Source organism: Cryptomeria japonica, chromosome 4 (assembly GCF_030272615.1).
Source record: "Cryptomeria japonica chromosome 4, Sugi_1.0, whole genome shotgun sequence".
In the NCBI taxonomy this organism is placed as follows: Eukaryota; Viridiplantae; Streptophyta; class Pinopsida; order Cupressales; family Cupressaceae; genus Cryptomeria; species Cryptomeria japonica.
The window spans coordinates 215,257,288-215,278,596 of record NC_081408.1 but is presented as its reverse complement, the minus strand read 5'-3'; positions in this window follow the sequence as shown (position 1 = coordinate 215,278,596).

Below are 21,309 nucleotides of genomic sequence, written 5' to 3'. Positions count from 1 at the left end.
AAGGCCATTCATGTACCTGGCCAATTTCTTCACTTCATTCTCATGCTTCCTAGCCCTCAAATTGAGTTTGTGGAACTCCTCAGTGTATGCATTGACATCTAACTCCCTTTGTTTCAAATTTTGTAGTCTCTTGTGGATTTGAACTTCATAATCCCCTGGTAGGAATTGAGCCTTAAGCCTTATCTTCATATGCTCCCATGAAGTTATCTTCTTCTTACCTTCTTGTATCCTTTGTTCTTGCATCATTTTCCACCAAACTAATTCTGATCCTCTCAATATTGATTTGGCCACATTTACTCTTTTCTCCTCTACTACCTCCTTATAATCAAAGTGATTATTTAGAGCCTCTATCTAGTCTAGCAACTCTTCTCCATTAAGATTTCCTCCATAGGTGGGTAATCCATCCAAGTTGTCTTTGGAGATGGATTTGATTGCATCCAAGAATAGCATTTGGTCTTGAGGCATTGCTATTGCTACTTGTTCCTCTCCATCTTCCACTTCTTCATCTGTCTCATCTCCTTATTCTATCTTAACCTTTCCCTTCTCCTTCTAAACATCTCTGGTTCCTTTACTTCCTTCTGCATCCTTCAATCCTTCTATCATCTCTGCCACCATCTGCCGAATGGCTTCTGGAGTCATAGACTTTGGAGGCATTGACCTTTCTTCTGATTCTTCATAGTTTGACATACAACAGATCTTTCAAAGGGTGGCTCTGATACCACTCTAATGCAGAGAGTCTTGGAGCTTTTCCTATTCACCCTCTTGATTGACTTGTCTTACTCAACCCTTCAACTAATCAAGCCCATCCAATGGAACTTAGTAGGGGTTTTTATATTTAGACCTCCAAGGTATATCCATTGATCTTAGACAATCAACTCCTCTTATTGAGTTTGCCACCTCAATCTCTACACACCACTCCAAGGGCTTCAACAACTCCTGCAAGGATCACAACACACCAACTCCTAAAATGGGTTCAATATGCATTTAAATAGTGCCTTTGAAGTATTTTAGGGATTTTTAGCACCTTTGGTCCCATCACCAAGCTTTTCCATCTTCACTTTGACTCTACCGATTACAAATAGGCCTAATTCAATTAGCCCTCCTATATCGGTTTTCAGGGCTTAGTTTACAAACTTCCCAAACAAGGCCAAAAATAAATTATAGTTTTGGATACCCTTTTTAGGGTTACATAAAATACTAAATAATTACATCTGGGTTTTCTATACACTTGTGGGAACCAAAATTGCCCTATTTTCAAGGGTTTAGGCCTACCCAAGTGTCTAGGAAAAATGTCTTTGGAAAGATTCACCAGTTAGATCACCTACTCAAATAAACTAAGGATTATTGAAGGGTTTTAATAGGGATTTCAAACCATGGGTCCATTTCCCTGCAACCAATCCACACGTTCTCAGAATTTGCACATCTTCTGTTGTCCTAACTCACTAACTCCCAGTAGTGAGCCTAGGGCTTCATTGTAGCTCCTCTACCAAGGCCTGGAAAATAGAAAAACCTACTCTAAGCTTATGTACATAACCTAACCTATAATTCCACTTGATTTTAATAGATTCCATCAATGGATGCTCAGGTTAGAGCCATTTTACTCTTAAACCCTACTTTGCAAGGGTTTTACACCTAGTTACAAAGAGTGGATGATATCTCTGCAACTAAAGACAATCAGTCCTGCTAATCAAACTTATTGGAAAGTAAATTCAATGAAATCTCATGCCCTGTAATGAGATCCTTCTATCAAGTCCGTACTGGACCGTACTAAGGCAACAAAAATGAAGAAAACTGTCAAAATGTTGAACAAAACAAGATTTCTTGAAAACACAAAACTTGTTCTTGCATTCCAGATTCTCCAACCCATACAATGAAGTATATTTTGGCTTATATTTTGATGTTTTAGTTTGTTCAAACAAATTTCAACGCCATCATCCAAAAATGCAAATTTTGCAAAAATTGCAAAATATTGCTCAACTTTTACATCGTTTTGACTCCTTGGTTGCAACCTTGCACTCAAGTGCTTTCCAAGGCTCCTGAATGCCCTCATGCATCCTAGAAGACCTAGACACAATACAATATACCCCTATTACATGTTGATAATGATCTAGAGTACTACTCCTATGATCAACCTTAGCATTACAACTTCTTAGGCTGATAGCATCGTGAATACAAATGACACAATCAATAACTTGGACAACTCAATCATGGCTCTACTGAGTCCCAAATGGTTGGTCCATTATTACATCATAAAAGACAACACACAAAAATTAGAAGAAGACAAAATTGCATGTTTGGAGTGTTAGGTGTCCTGCACCACCTATCATTCCATGACACCTACAACAAGGAGAGTGCGTCCGATGATTCCAGTGGCCACCCAAGCATAGACCACCAGTATGTACCACATACTGACTTTGTGTTTTAGTAGAGTAGGCACATTTAATTCTCATTAATAGGGTACAAAAGATGGTGCATAAATGTCAATCACTAGTTCTTTGTTTGTGCCCCTCCAGCGGGTTCTTCATTAGGAGAGTTGCACATCCATAAACGGGAACCATCTGCAAGGACAAAGGGTGCATACACAAATGACATTTGATGAAATGACATTTGTAGTGGGATAAAAATAGGTTTCAAGGACTGCAACGACGTCTTCACTTGTGAAATAGTGGATGCACCTCGATTTCAACATCTCTGCTTGGAAAAATGATGTGTTTGCCTGGGAGGCCCAAATGGGTAGTTGGGATAGGGGACAAGAAGAAAAAGGAAAGAAAGGGGATGCCCCCACTATCATGGGAGGGGAAAATGAATAATGAAGGGCTAGCTTGCGTGGTTTGATGGATGCATGAAACTCTAGTTCCTATTGAGTTGTGGGAGCATTGGCCACCAATGATGTGACCACAAGGGAGACTATGGTTCATGGAGGGGATGGTATTGATTATGCTCAGGTTAGATTATGTGCATGAGTGGTCATGTGTGTAATTGCACAATGTAGTGATGACCGTACTGCTAGAGAGGTGGCATAGCAACACCTATTCATTTCATTTACCCATTGGAGAGGCATCCATCACAATGGAGGATGTCTGGAAGATACTACAGTTGCCTATTTGAGGCGTTATCCCTCATTAATAGATAGAGGATGAAGAGCACTACCTACGAATAGCTTGCTAGATCGATGATTTCTTGATGGACCGCACCCATGTTAGAAACAATAAAAAAGGAAGACTGAGAGGAGCGTGGTGAATCAGTCTTCACTGGATCAAAGAAAATTAAACTTCAAAACATAAACTAATAAACTGCAGCAATGAATTAGATAAGAAAATCAACAACACAACACACAACACCAAGATTTTGATGTGGAAAACCTGGTTAAGGAAAAACCATGATGGGAACCTACCCACAGTCAGATGATACTCTGTAGTAGTATGTGAGAATATTATAATGGGAAATGCACATGCATTCAAACACACTGCCTAGAGCTCATTGCTCAAAAGATATATGCCTAGAAGGCTACAACCCTCAGGGAAGTCTCATTGACTTACACTATGATTCAGACTACAATCCAGATGAAATTAACTACAATGATAACATCTACAAATGCCTGATGATAGTTCCAATTAAGCATAATTGTCTATTCTGTACCACCAATCTCACCTCAACACTACACTGAATGATAAGTCTCTTGTTCACACAATCACCTCTCTCTGATAATGAAGACACAATATTGACACCTAAATTACATAAGTATCTCACCTATAAATACAAATCATCAACCTGATAACAAGGTCGGCTAAACCCTCAACCCTCAACTCATAATTACAAAAAATACATTACACGATACAAAGATCGATCACCAGACCAATATAATGATTTACATTACATAGCATGGACCTAATTCAAATTCCCAAATGATCACATCCACTGGAAAACATGCCAGGATCAACCGCAACAGGCTACACCACTAGAAATATCGCATAACACGAAATTCATCACCTATTCACAGAACATAAATCACCAATAACTTGCACAATGATCTAAATGGATCACCAAAATAAATAGGAAATGACTAGGAAACACCATCAAGCACATTAGAACCATCCGAAACAGTTGCACCAACACCACTTTTCAAATTTTCATCAATGAACGTCTAGAAAGCTCAAGAACACAACCAATCGACAATCGCCACAAAGGAATATAACTTGCGGAGCACCAAATCATGAACCATGAGAAATGAAGATACATAAGATAATCCCAAAGAATATACCAAAGTATTAGCACAAGAACTAATCACACCAGAATATACCAGAGGAAATACCGGATTATGCAAAACAGTGATCAACAAAGCCAAACTTCAAAACCAGATTAGAAAGTCTTCTTAAACTCATTGGAATAAAATCATAGGAATATGTTGACATCAATGACAATAACATATCCTAGCAACAACAATGTCAACAACCAAATCCAACAATCTCCCCAAAAATCCAACAATCTCCCCCTTTGGCATTGATGGCAACATATGAATGTGAAAAATAGTCAATGCAAAGAAAGAAGATATCACCAACAAACTCCCCCTAAGATCAAAATAGATAAAGTAGTTTTTCACATGATCTCTCTCCCCCTTTGACAACAATTCCAAAGATCTCAAAAACATAAAATCAAACTCTCTCCCAATATAGAATCATGAATCTCTCTCCCTCTGGGATACACAAGCAAATCAACAAACTACTCTAGCAGAGGAGCAACACCAACTCATCAATTCAGATAAAAGAATAAGGCTCTGAATTCCACCAGATTAATGCAACTCAATGCATCTAATTCTCATCAGGAGGGGTGGATACCCCTAACTTGTCTCTCAAATAGATAAATATATCTGTACGCAAAGGTTTAGTGAAAATATCAGCAATTTGTTCCTTTGTAGATACATACTCCAGCTTCACCTTCCCTTCATTGACTTTCTCTCTCAAGTAGTTATATTTGATCAATACATGCTTATCATTTGAATGTTGCACTAGATTATTTGACATGTTTATAGCACTGGAATTATCACAATATATAATAGTAGGCTCATCATGAATAACCTCTAATATCTTTCAACATTTGCTTCATCCAAACTATCTGAGTGCAATTACTAGCAGCAACAATGTGCTCAACTTTAGCAGTAGATAAAGATACTTAATCTTGTTTCTTTCTAGCCCATGAAACCAACTTATTACCTAAAAATAATTCTCCACCGGTAGTACTCTTTCAGTCATCAACATCACCAACCCAATCTGCATCAGTGTAAGCACATAACATGAAATCATCATTCTTTGGATACCATAAACCATAATCCACAGTTCCCTTTAGATATCTGAATATCCTCTTAACAATAGTGACATGACTCTCCTTAGGATCAACTTGATATCTAGCAGGCATATACACAACATGCATAATGTCAGGCCTAGTCTTAGTAAGATATAGTAGTCCACCAACAATAGATTTGACAAACTCTAATTAGCTTTCGAGGATTCATCATTTTTAGACAATTTACAACCAGACACCATAGGAGTTCCAACCGGTTTGGAATCATCTAGTCCAAACTTCTTCAGCAGTTCCTTCACATACTTAGTTTGAGATATAAAGATACCTTTTCATGTCTGTGCAATCTACAAACCTAAGAAAAACTTTTTCTCACCAATCATAGACATCTCAAATTCTTTCTGCATATCACCGACAAACTTCATACTCATATCATCATTACCACCAAAGATAATGTCATCAACAAAGACTTCAACAATCAAAATGTTATCATTTTCAATTTTAAAGTACAAATTACTATCAGGAACACCTTTGGTAAATCCTAATTTCAACAAATATTTGTCTAATCTATCATACCAGGCTCTAGGAGCTTGTTTCAATCCATAAAGTGGTTTCTTCAACTTACATACCATGTCTCCATCATTTGATAGTGAAAATCCATCAGGTTGCTCAATGTAAACTTCTTCCTCTAGATCACCATTCAAAAAATGCAGATTTGACATCCATTTGATATACCTTGAAATCTTTATAAGCAACATAAGCAAGTAACATTCTAACAACTTCAATTCTGGCAACCGGGGCAAAAGTTTCTTCATAATCAATCCCTTCACATTGTGAATACCCTTTGCAGACCAGTCTAGCTTTATTTCTGACTACTTCACGAGCTTCATTCAGTTTGTTCTTGAAAACCCACTTAGTACCAATAAAATTTTTATCCTTAGGTCTAGGCACAAGTTCCCAAGTGTTTTTCTTTTCAATCTGATCCAACTCTTCTTCCATGGCTCTTATCTAGTTTTCATCTTTACAGGTTTCAACAACATCTTTAGGTTCAACTTTAGAAATCAGACACACTTCTTCTCCAACTAACCTTCTTCTAGTCATCACACCTTTATTATTGTCACCAACAATGTGAATCTTATAATTATTCAATCCAACATACCTCAGAGTCTTTTGATTGTTCTGATCCTCTGCAAATTATCACCAGTAGAAACAACAACCAGATTAACAGTTTCTACCAGATCATTTTGCTTAGGCTCTTCAGGTTGAATAGGACCTGATATGCTTCCCAAGGTTCTCATCCACCTTCACATTTTCACTCTCAACTATCTTTCTTAGTCTCTTGTTATAGCACCTGTAGGCTTTACTCTTTGTGGAATATCCCGAAAAGATACCTTCGTCACTTCTAGCATCAAACTTTCCAAGATCCTCATCTCTCTTAATATAACATTTGCTACCAAAAACTTTGAAATATTTCACAGTAGGAATATGACCAAACCAAAGCTCATAAGGGGTCTTACCGATATCACCTTTGATATGTGTATACACCTAAAAATGGTCTGAAGATAATTAATTAAATAAGCAATTATTTAATCAATCCCCCTTCCTAATTTAATTGAATTCAGTAGCAATTTGATTAAATCCCTTTCATATACTTATTAATAAATCTAAGGATTTATTTAATAGGTTCATTTCAATAGTCCCCTTTGATTAATTAATCCAAATTAATTAATCCTCCCCCCATTTAATTCATTTCTTCTAAACCCCTAATTAATTAAAACAAATCAAGTTATGATTTTGTTGAATCACATGCCTCCTAACTTCTAACCACCTAACCTAACCATCCCCCTAGCCTAACCCATTCCACCTAGCCTTGGGTTTAACTAACCCTATCCTATCTTGCACATCCTAACCTCCTATGGTGTGGACATTCTCCCCTTGAGACACACGACACTTAGGCCACATGTCTCCTCCCTTGGACACTTTCCCTCTTATGAGCAAGGCTCCTTGACACTTGTCACCATAAGATGACAAGTGTCCCTACCTCCAACCACTTCTCCAACCTCCTCCAATTTCACCCTTGATATCTTCAGACTAAATATTGACTATTGATTCCTGCCACCTCACCCCTAGCTTTGGAAATCCTATAAATATCCCCCATTTTGGAGCACAAAGGATCCCATCTCATACCAATTTAGGCATTTTTACTATAGGCATAACATAACATTTGAGCATTGCTATTATAGGCAATTATCTAGTTTAATTTGATCATTTTCTAGCATAATTGTTAAATCATGTAGCTTAATAAATCTCTTTTCTAGCTTAATTGCATCATCATCATAGCTTAATCATGCATATCATCAGCTTAATTAGACTCTTAGATCAATCTAGCATAATTAATCTCATCTAGCTTGTATATCATCATCATTTCAAATCCTCCGTCTAGGTGTAGTCAAGTCACTGGGATTTCTTATCCGGATCTGAGAGAAAATCCATACTCGCATCTCTTAGGAGGTGATAGGTCGCTTTGTCATGCTTTATCTTTCATTTGCTTTTAATTTGCTAACCATGCTTGTAATGATCTATTGAGTGTTTGTGTTGTAGCTGCAGGTACCCTACTTCACGCACATGACATTTTGGCGCCCACCGTGGAGCAGGAAATATAATTTCTTGGCCTCTATCATCATCAAATCTTAAATCTCACGGGTTTCTAGCTGGGTCTGTTTCAGAATCTCGTACGAGTACCTTTGCAGTACTGTACAAGTTTCTTTGTGCACTCATATGGGTACGTGAGAATACTCGTATGAATTTTTACTTATGTGTTTTCAAAACAGAATTTATTTTAGGGTTTTCATGCTTCAATTTGGCTATTACTAATGCTAACCATGGTTTGTTTGTGAATTTTCTAGTAGCCTAACTGGTTTTTACAGGACGATTGTCAAAGCTTCATTTCATCAAAACAACATGACTACTAACATATTTGTTTTGTAGGTTGCCTAGGAGAACTCAACCAAACTTTCTGTATTCTTTAAGTTTTCTAAGCACACTTATTTTGCTAATGGTAAATGAACATCTTGTTTTCTATGTCTGAGAAGTTGTCTAAAAGGTAGGAGAGTATGCTCTTGTCCATTTGGATAATAAAAAATCCTGACCCTTGAAGCGCTTCTATGTTTGAGATTTGATTACCTTTAGCAGGCCTATCACAGTGGGAAAAAGTAATCACCGTGTGAGAACAACCCAAGTGAGTACAACTAGACCTAAGCTTTCCGACTTGCTCTAAGAAATAGGCCTCTCGAGATTAAAGTCTCGGAGGATGGGATTATTTGAGTTTTCTCTTTTGAGATCTCTCATATTGTACATTTAGTAGGGCCTCACAGTCTCAATCACGCTTGCATGAATACTTCTTGTTTCGGTACCTTGTTGGGCTATAGGCCTCAATCATGCTTGTGCGACTGCAAGGGGTAATTTCAATTAGAAATGCTGACTACGAACCCTAAGATAGAAGCTACCCGATTCACCTCCGAAAGGGGGATAATCTTTGTGCAAGAGATATAGTAACTCTCCCAAGACATTTTCCATATCATGCCCCCATTAGCATTTGGAGTCGAATAATATAGAATTGAGAATCCATTGCATGAGACTCAGCAGCCATATTTTGATTAGCTATTGGGTGTGTACCTAAGTTTGCAAGCAAAGGTTTTCTCTCTCAACCAACTTCCTTAGGATTTAGTGTGTTGTGCTTGAGGTCATTTATCATATCACGTGTTTGCTGTGTCTTCATCCTTGAAATAGAAAATCAGAGTTCTAAAAATTAGAAAAAAAAATCAAAACATAAAACTTCATTGATAAAAAATCTATCCAAATAAAATTTTTGTCTCTGTTCTGTCCTCAGTTGTACAAGCTTTCTAGTTTATCGTTTGGTCGGGTGAAAATTGTCGTACGAGTCAGTTTTGTAGAGGCTTTTTTTTTATCTTTTGTTATATGGTTCTATGGTAAGTGTCGTATGAGGTTATACCTTTGTTGTGCGAGATTTATAGTTTATCATATGGGTCTGCCTAAATGGTCGTCTGGGGCTGTCTAAACTATCGTACGAATTTCTGTCTCTGTCAGTCCAAAGATGTCTTCTTGTATATCTTTTTCAGACCTGTCATGTTTGTTTGGTCAATTTACAGTGAGCATAAACACCTGATATCTATCATTTTGTGCTTAGATTGTCTTCTTGGTTCACTTGGTCAAGTTATCTTCTGTCAAATCAGATTCTAGAACTTGACACCCTCAAGATTTTCAAGTATTCACCTTCAAAAAGTTCAAGATCTAACATCTCAAATTGCATTATCATCCGCTTTGATAAACTAATCACTCAAACATAGTTTCTCATCAGGATCTATCATCCTCTATCATGAAACTACAACGTTTGGTCAGGATAACCTTGTCCCACATCGTAGGATATATCATTCCTCTTGGACTTGGTTTTATCAAAATCATCATCATTTCACTCCAAAACCGAAGATTAAAAAACTTGCAACTTTTAAATGCTTGAATTATCTTTTTGTGTCATATCACTCTATCATATCTACATTGGTAGTTGATCACTTATCAAAACACCTTTTAGACAATCGAATCCTTGCACAATATTCAACACATGTGTATGCCTGTTTTAACTAGAGAGCAGAGATGGAAGATTGCAAAAATAGAAATCAAAACATTTGAAATAACTGAAGATTATAGGAACATGGAACACGAAAAAGAAATACAAGAAGAGGGGGAAATAACAAAACAATACTTCCAAATGTTAGAAAAATTTGGTGCTACACTCCTCTAAGATTTTGATGTGAGCAAATTAGGATAAAAGAGAAGTGACCTTTTCCTTGATAACGAATGACACGAGGATATTTTTTGTCACAAAAATGATGACACATAAATTCCTGATAACACAAGAACTAATGAGGAAACTTCCATTCCCAAAAAGGATGATGTAGAAATTCTCAACCATGTCAATTCTAATGAGGACATAAGAAAGATTCGAGATGATACAAGAAGAGATCAAGATCATACTAGAACACACACTCATGGTTATACAAGGACAAATCATGTTGATATTCCTATCAGAACTCTTACACAACAAATACAAGTGTTGCAAACACAAATTCAAGATATGCAGAGAGGAACTGTTAGAAGATACTCACTTCAAGAAATCTGTCCTTATCGATTCGACATAAATATAAATATGATACCATTTCCTATAGGTTGTGAAACTCCTCGATACGATAAATATAATGGAAGCACTGATCCCTAGGATCATATACGAGAATTTTGCACGATGAGTATGGAGTTTGCACATGAGGATACCTACCTGATGAGATTATTTCCAAAGAGCTTAAGTGGACTAGATATGGAATGGTTCTCCAAACTTCCAACTGGAATTAGATCATTCACAACATTGGTGGATAAGTTTGTTTCACAATACTCTTACAACATTCAACATGAGGTAACAATGCTCAACTTATGTAATACTAAAAAAAAGAGTGGAGAACCTTTCATGACATTTCTACGGAGATGGAGATGGTTAGCTTCATGATATCCTCGAACGGTGTCAAAATACGAGAAAATAGACATATTCATCGACAACCTAAATGGACAAATGAGCTATCATCTAAAAATGCAATGCCATCAAAATTTTGAAAAGATGATTGATAATGGTATCAGAATGGAAGAAGCTATGGTAAAGAAGGGTGAGTTTAAGATATACAAAGAAGGAGTTAATCCTCCTAACAACAATGTTAGCAACAATAACAATGATAAGCCTAAATTTTTGAATAGAAATCGAAATGTCGTCAATGATGGGATAGTGGATAACAACAATGTAAAACCAAAACAACCACTTTTCAATTTATCCACTCACTCAGTAGCATCTCAACAAAACAACAATCACCAAAAATCAAGTTTCAACAATTTATTTCGAAGAAAATTTACAAACATTGGTGAACCACTTGGGTCAGCACTAAAGAAAGTTCTCGCAAACAAATTGATTACTTTGTGAGAAGGAAGGAACTAGGAACCTCAAGTGAAACCCTCTTGGTGGAACAATAACCATTATTGTGATTTCCATTGAAACAAGGGACATTACACAGATTGTAATGCCCCGCTAGGAACCCCAAAGGAAAACCCACAACAAGGGTGAAACAATTTTTTCTTTAAATTATAAACATAATAAGTGCATAACACACAACATGCATGATAACACGAGCGGAAGACTTACACCAAAATTCCTTAAGGGTAACCAACAAAGAATTAAAACCAAAGAATAAATTCCACAATTAAGGTTAATCCAATAATCCATCATTAACTCAATGACCACAAGAAGCCATATGCAATAACAGATTACACCATTGAAAGATTGAAAGGATACAATATAATTTCTCTTCAATAAGCATGTACACATAACATAAAGGAAACTGATAGATAACATCCCAATCTTAGAAATACATTGCTCTTCCAATACATGGCTCTCAATATACATATAAATATACAACTTAACCAATTACAAGGTTACAAAAGATCATGATACAATGACCATATAGGTCTCCAAATAACAATAATCTCCAAAGCATGAGATAAGCATGAGCCACAAACCACAAAAACACATGTGAAGCCATTCCTCGCATGAAGGTCTAACAAGAACATCTGATGGGAAGTGGCACTACCACCCGACCATGTAATTCCCAAAATGGAATCACCCCACCATGTTAGGAGATAGCTGAGGACCCTCAAGAAAGAAAAAGCATGACATGGTCAACAAAACGATATGACTCCATGATAGCACAAAGAGACTCCACAATAATCCAGGTGACTCAACATCATTAATACACAAGTGACTTGACATCAAACACACAAGTGAACCTAAAGAGAGAGTGTCATCACACAGCTTAAGATGGATACCATGGTACAACCTCCATAGGTCCTGACTCACTATCTTGGTAACCTCTCCTGAACCTCCGGTTCCAACTAAGTCTCATGTGGACCCTACCAGCCTTTCGTGAAGACAAGGTGGTCGGTTTTCCATTACAAGCCTTCTCACTACATTATGAGCCTCAATACAAGCACTCACCTATGCGCGAGGTACAATATCTTTATTAATGTTTGAGAACTATCCACCTAATCAATTAATTAGATTATCACTTATTATCTTACTTTCGAAGGGTCATCCTGCCTACCACTTTGGGCCTAACCCCCATTTGAAAGCCACTCTCTCAAAGGACACTTAAACAAACATGGTCACTCCATGAGGACCCTATGGTGAAACAGATAGCCATAGCACCACTATCCAAAAACAAGTGGTCAAAACAATGACATACTGACTCTTGGTTAACCATAAGGCAAAGACACTACATGGTTAAGACAACAAAGTCATCATATATCACTTGGTCAAAGGTACCAAATACCCCACCATAGGATGACAGAACCACATACCAAAAATAACACAATATAACTCTTGCAAGGAAAGCTAATTTCACTAAGTCCGCACTCAGACAATCTTTGAGAAAATCAACATCATTGATTGAAAATTAAATAAAACACTCTTTTACCATTCACATCTATTCAATTTCCAAATCAATATTCCATCAAGGATAAAATTCACATCAAATATTCAAGCAAATAAAACATGAACTCCTAATAGGCATTTTAATTCATTTCCAAAATATATCCAAATTAACCAATTTGAATCACTAATTCCTTCCTTGATTTCCATAGATAAATTTATTAAACCACATAATAAAATCACTTGAAAATCACCATTATATATAACACTAAAAACCACTTCACAAAATATATTTCATTTTATAAAATTTAAGTTCATAACACATACCGATTTGTACCGGTAACGGTACAAGGTCAAGCGGTGGCCAAGGCCAATCCACAATAGTGTTGCTGCCGAAGAAACAGACACTACCTATCAGTAGTACTGCTATCACTAGTAGCGAATCTACCAACCGGTAGTGCCACTACCAACCGGTAGCAGCTGCTACCGACCGGTAGCACTACTACCAACTAGTAGCGGTACTGCCGATCGGTAGAACTGCTACTATCGGTAGCAGTCGCTACCAACCGGTAGTGCTGCTACCAACCGGTAGCGGTACTGCCGACCGATAGTAGTGCTACCTGCAGGTAGAAAACACTACTGACCCGCGTGGTGGGAACTAGCCCACCATGGGGTAAGGTAAGGCCTACGATAAGAGAATAAAACACCAGCCTCCTAAAGCAATAAAATCAACACTCCACCAAATTGTTTAAACATGAAAACGATTCATTCCTGGATCATTTCACGGGCACACACATACATAGTGCTAAATCCAAAATTCAAATGGATATTTACCCATAAGGAAAATGGTGAAATAAAATCCCACAAGAACCTCAAATCTTGGGCAACCAGATACTAGAAAGCACACAACAAGCTAAATCTAGTTCATTCTTTCCAAATAGAAGAGGTATTTCCAGAAGTTGATTTCCATGAACAAATAACAAACAACAAATAGAGAAATGAACCATTTCTTTCTTTTATGCAAACATATGGTATGAGTTTTACAAAATCAACAATAACAGACATTCCTTCTTCCATTCCAATCATTCCACAAGAATTTACAAAGAGATTTGCAATTTTCAACACACATGAAGCAATTGAAAAATCAAATTTAAATTTCAAAACAAGAAGAGATTATCCAACCTTGAACAAACTAGCAAGCAAAATGAAGGAAGAATCCTAGTCCTTGCAAACCAAATCAAATTCCAGCGCCTCTCCCAGAATGTTTTTCCAAATTTCTCTTCCCAATTTTCTGCCTCTTCTTCTTGTGAATTTCCAGGCATATATGGGAAAATAATTTCAACCTAAACTTCTAGGTTGAAAGTTTTCTCCACCAATCAGATTAAATATTTTTTTAAAAGTAAAAAGCAATCAGATTTACTCTTTTCTAAAAAAAACAATTCTTTTCCAACAATAAAATGAAAAAGTCAAAATGGAAAGGTAAAAAGGAAAAGCTTTTTATTTTATTTCCTATTTTCCAAAATACTTTCTTTCAACATAATCATTTATCATTTAAATGGCTAGGCAATTATTTATTTCCTTCCACAATATATATTAATGCACTTTACAGAATGAAATAAGCCATTTAATCATTTAATCTAGCAAATCATTAATTTAATTAAATCAATAATCTTAGAGCATAATAATTAACTAATTATGCCAACATAAGATAGCATCATCTATTCAATTAAATAACCATATAGATGAACGAAAACATGCAAGACAGAGAATGATCAAATGATGACTCACAAATGACCAAACCAAAGCACTATGACTCACATACTAGCCAGACGGGAAAGACAACTGATTGACAACACTCACACGAGTGTAACTGTGGGTCAAGTTAGGGTCCAAGAACTATCTCCTCCACTCCCATTGGACATATAAGGCACGCTTAGACATGTGAAACCAGGTGGAGTCGATACCCCATACCTATGCGGTACTTGTACCTACAATATCCTGCACCAAAGAGCCACACATGCATATAGACAAATATATATACATACATGGCACACACACCGATGAAGGAAAGTCACGACGTTCCCTGTCTCACTAGAGTGAGTGAAGGAAAATCATCTCCTCACATCCTATACACATGCAAACACGCAACACATAAATAATGCATCACACATATAAGGTAAGAGTGTCAGTCCATGATAATGATCCATAAAATAGCATTAATCATAAGTACTGAGATACTGCATAAAATCATACACCACAAATCCAGATAAAGAATGAAATGACATCACATAATAGCTGAATCAATATACAATACTGTTCCACGAAAGTCCATCAAAACATACAAAAAGAGTTTGATCAAGGAGGGGTACTACACAAATAATTTTCAGCGGTTGAAACATGCCATCCAAGATTTGATTGATAATGGAGTGATAACTGTGGATGGACATACGACAAATGAATCTCATACAACTTTTAAAACTCCACTTCCAAACTATGAGAAGGGTGAATCATCAACAACACATAATGGTAAGGGTAAATCAAAGGTGAATTACGCTCATACATATGATAATGTGGTAGATGTGATTGTAGTTAAAGAAAAGAAACATCAAGAACCTGCTCATGCTATCACAAGAAGCAAAGATAAAGTTGTTTTTCTGGGTCCTACCACTAACATGTCATCCACTACAAAACAATATAGTTTAGTGGATCAATTATAGAAAATGCCCGCGCAAATATCCATCTTAGAACTTTTAAAGCTTTCACTTGCACACAAATAAATTCTTGAACAAGCATTAGTAGATACAACAGTGTCTATGGATCTTGATATAGATCAATTCCAAACCATGGTGGGACATCTCGCAACCCCTCACTGCTTATCATTCACTGAAGAAGATGAAATGTCCTTGCAACATCCCCATAATTCTCCCTTGCATATTGAAGTCCTCATTCATAAGATACAAGTTAAACGTGTTCTAATAGATGGGGGAGCTGGCTTAAACATTTGCTCATTGAGTCTTGTCCGTGCTCTAGGTTATTCAGAAGATACAGTTGATCCCCGTAAAAGGATCACCATCAAAGCATATGATGAAGAAGAGCATTCCTCTAAAGGAATTATGATATTACCCATCAGAGTGGAACCTTTGCAGAAAGACATACCATGCCAAGTTCTAGACTTGGACTTATCATACAACATACTCTTGGGAAGACCCTGGATACATGACATACAAGTTGTTCCATCAACATATCATGAGTGCCTAAAATTTCCCTATAATGGGTAGGATGTCATGATCTCAGCAGATTCAAATCCATTTCAGTACTATAGTAATCTAAAACCAGCTCAAGAGGTCATTGTTCCTCATAATAGGGGAGGCATTGTCTTTAAACACACAATCCAAAGAAAAATCATTTGCCTCAGTTTTTTCAACTATGGAAAAACAAATGTAGCTAAGAGATCGAGGGAACGAAGAATATTCAATATCACAACTACTAATTTCTCCTATGTCTTATGGAAAACCATCAAACTCTAAGCAACAACTAATTGTGAAACATTTTCCAATATTTGGTGGAGCATTTGCTAGTGCTGGGACCTTATCAGAGGAAACAAAAGACAAAGATGTACTACAATGGCTATACAAGGATGAAGAAGTCCAACAAAAGATGAACAGTGTCAAAATACCCACTAAAAAGTATGGAAAAGGATTTAACATCAAAAAATGGGATACAATGGAACAGGTCCTATAGGAAAAAGAAAATAAGGTATCTTAGAACCTATCCAACCTCATACTCAGTAGGCTACAAAAAAAGAAGGCTTAGGTTATGGACAAGTTACTCTACCAGATTACACATCTTCTAGCCAACAACAAGAGGAATATGAAAACATACAAGATCAACTTGCAATTGAAAGGGAAGAAACATCTGCCAAGCAACAAGCACAAGAAAACATGAAATGGCAAAAGAAGCAAGCTTCAAATCAATAGGAAAACAAACTAATGAAACCTCCCAAGCAACATTAACTTTCAATCAAAACAAGCATGAACCTAGTACTAGTCAAGGAGAGCTCATAGAAAGGTTGACAAAACTCAATCTCAGTCCAGAAGAAACTGAATATGAAAGAAGAAAAGATATAGCAAGAAAAGTAGAAGAAACAAATCAAACACTATATGAAAAAATCCGTAGATTGCAAGCCACAAGTAAGAGAGATTCTAATGAATGGGAATGGGATTCCTATCACTTTGAAGAATCAGCTGAATAAAATTGCTTTGAAGAAGATGTAGGAGTCGATTAGTTCACACGTATGCAGGGAAAATGTTAGGAACTAGCCCACTTGAATTAGAATCACATTCGACTGACTTGGACTTAATCGAGGACGATCAGGAGCTCCTTGCACAAGGTCATTCTGATGAGAGTACTATTTTAGACATTGACATACATATTGAAAACTTTGACATCTCTATCATGAACCTTGATACCCTCAAAACATCTCAACCTGATGACCCCTTACCTCTTATTCATCCTAAACTTATTGATTGGGAAAATGAAAGACATACTACCATTGATACCTTTCCTAATGACCATGCCATATCTGAATATCTTAATGCAATCGAACTTGCAACAACTTTCCCCAGGAATTTCAACAATGCATCTTCCATTGAAGTGGGTGCCAAATCTCCCAGTAAGAAACGATCGAGGCACCAAAAGATGGGAGATTTGACACTTTACTTGCACACTATCAAGAAAGGTCATCCATTTTGATCGAACCAATAGAGGCAGTTAACATTGACACAATAGAGTAACCAAAGATTCTACATCCAACAACTTCTCCATCAGAGTAAGAAATGAAGCAATATATGGAATTCTTCAAACGGTGGAAAATTGATTTCACCTGGTCATATGCAAACATGCCAGGGTTGGATCCAGAGCTTATTATGCATCACTTAAATATTAGTCCAGGAGCCAAACCAGTTAAACAAAAATTAAGGAAGATGCATCCTCATATTGCTCTTCTAGTCAAAGTAGAACTAAAGAAATTACTGGATGTCGGATTCATCAGACCTGTAGCATATCCTCAATGGGTATCCATACCGTTCCTATTTCCAAACCAGATAAAAGTATCAAAATATGCACAGACTTCAGAGATCTTAATAATGCATGTCCAAAGGATGACTTTCCTTTACCTAACATTGACATCATTGTGGATTTAACTGCTGGACACTCCATGTTTTCTCTAATGGATGGTTTCTCTAGATACAATCAGATTGAAATAGTACCTGAAGATCAAGAAAAGACAACTTTCACATGTCTGTGGGGTACTTTCTATTGGAACATCATGCCTTTTGGACTAAAGAACGCAGGTGCTACATATCAGAGAGCTATGACAATGATATTCCATGACATGATGCATACATTCATGGAAGATTATGTGGATGACATATTGGCCAAATTATATAACATAGAAGACCATATTGGAATACTAGAAAATATCTTTAACAGGTTAGAACAATATAAGCTATGGCTCAATCTCAAGAAATTTGCCTTTGGTGTCACTTCAGACAAGCTATTGGGCTACATTGTCTCAACTAGAGGTATCGAAGTAGATCTAGATAAGGTCAAAGTAATCATGTAAATGACATCTCCCCGAAATATTAGTCAGCTAAGATCACTCCAAGGAAGACTACAATCAATCAGAAGATTTGTTGCTCAGCTAGCAGATAAATGCCAACCATTTACTCATCTATTGCATAAAAATGTTAATTTCAAGTGGGACCATCAATGTGAGGATTCATTCAATAATATCAAGGCCTATCTCATGCAACAACTTGTCCTAATGTCACAAATTCTGGGAAAGCCTTTGTTACTTTATGTATCAACCACCGAAGTATCATTAGGAGTTCTGTTTGCACAATAGGACAATGAAGGAAAAGAATGAGCCATATACTACATCAACAGAACATTAGTAGGCTATGAGATCAACTATTCACCAACAAAAAAAGCATGCTTGGCAGTATTTTTTGCTTCTCAAAAATTAAGACACTATCTACTATCTCACTCCATCAAGTTGATAGCTAAAATCGATCCATTGAAGTATTTGCTCAGCAAGGCAACATTAATAGGAAAACTAGAAAAATGGATCATGATTCTAAGTGAGTTTGATATTGAGTATGTTGATAGAAAAACTATTAAAGGGCAAGTCATTACCAACCAACTAGCAGAGGCACTGCTTCAAGATGATCGTCCCTTACAGATTGAGTTTCCTGATGTAGATATCCTAATGGTCACCACATAAACATGACAATTATACTTTGATGGTTCATATACATAGCATGGATCAGGAGCAAGTATTCTATTCACACACCACAAGGTCATACAATTCCAAAAGTATACAAATTAAGTTTTCCATGCACCAACAATACAACAAAATATGAAGCTTTGGTTACAGGTATCAAAATGGCTATAGAATGGAACATTACACAACAAGTCTTTGGAGACTCTCAGCTCGTCATCAATCAAATCAATGATGATTATCTTACAAAGGATGAAAAGCCAATTTCTTATAAGAAGATGGTTGATGATGTCAAGAAATACTTTGTCAAAATAACTTTTTAGTAGATTCTGAGGAATGACAACTAAGTAGAAGACGCCATGGCAACACTTGCTTCTCTACTTTAGACACAGGAAAATCAAAAGCGTTACGAATTCCTAGCGGAAGAGTTGTTTTACCCTACACATAATTATCCTGATTCCCAAACTATTTGTCACCTTGTTGGGCATGATTCCTCCCGCTATGGCCAAACTTACACATACCTGAAAGATAATATCCTCCCTCCTGACTTGTCAAAGAACCAAAAGAGAAACTTTATTCACCAATCCTTCCATTATACTCTCATCGCGGATACCCTTTTTAAACGAGGTATGGACAGTACTCTTTTAAGATGTCTCGAGCAAGAAGAATCTGAGAAGGCCTTAAATGAAGTCCATAATGACATTTGTGGCACTCATTCAAGTGGTCTAACCCTTTCAAAAAAAAATCATACGCTTGGGCTATATTGGCCAACTATGGAACGAGATTCTTTTCAGATAGCTAAAACATGCAAACAATGTCAGATTAATGGAAATTTAATTCATGGACCAACACAAGAACTTCATGCTTTGGCAACATCTTGGCCTTTCTACCAATGGGGTCTTGATCTAGTAGGAAAGATAAATCCTTCTTCATCCAATGGTCACAAATTCATCCTTATCACTATAGAATATTTCACAAAATGGATTGAGGCAGTACCTCTCATCAATATCACAAGAAAACAAATTGCTACATTTATCTTGGACTACATCATATGTCACTATGGCATACCCATGACCATTATCACTGACAATGGATGACCGTTCAAGAATCCAACACATATTTTCCACACCCTACTATCCACAAGGGAATGGGAAAGCAGAAGCATCAAACAAAACTATTTTGAAAATCCTCAAAAAGAAAGTGAATGATGTTGGCAGAGATTGGCATATTCAATTGAACCCTGCTTTATGGGCCTACTGTACCAGTATCCGTACACCATCAGGTTCCAAACCTTTCTCTCTTGTCTATGGATTAGAAGCAATACTACCACTAGAAGTAGATATACCTTCTCTATGAGTATCATTGAAAGGCCTTATCCTAGATGAAGAATAATGAGTATCTAGATTGTAAGAGTTAGAATTGATCCATGAACAAAGACAAAATGCCTTTGATCATTTAAAGGTATATCAATAATGAATGTGCCATAGTTACAATCACAAGGTCAAACTGAGAACATTTCAAGTTGGCGAACTAGTACTAAAAGAAAATTCACACAACCAAGTAGATCGGGAAAAGAAAGGGAAGTTTGAACCAAACTGGTTAGGTCCATTTGTGGTCACAACAGTATTTGGGTCAGGAGTATATCGAATATCAACATAGGACGAGGATCATCTCAAGGAACCCATCAATAGCATACATCTGAAGAAGTTTTATGTCTGAAAAAGCAGAAAAATCCAAAAATAGTGAAAAAGTAGAAATTTTTAAAAACAATGAAAAAGAAGAAAAATAAAAAATAGTGAAAAATAAACAAACAAAAATCAAATATGAGAAAAAGTGCAATAAAAACAGATCGTGAAAACCTAGCAAACAAACGCTATCTGTCAGCTAGCTCTTCCATCTATTAGTTCATGCATCTTTCCACTTGCATTCATTTTCCATCAACACTATTCATATCCATAATAAGCCTTTGTACGTACGTAGGCATAGCAACTGAATTTTCACCATGGGTTGGATCACTGGGTCTTATCATAATGAATTTGTTTCTAGGCTTGGGGAAAAATCCTGCATCTAGCTAGGGGCAAAGTTTTCATGCTTTTGAGCTTAATCAAATAGTAGAACAATAGTTAGGCAACACTTGTCAAGTGAAAAATGAGACACATCCAACGTTGATCACGAGATCAAATTGTCCACCATCAAA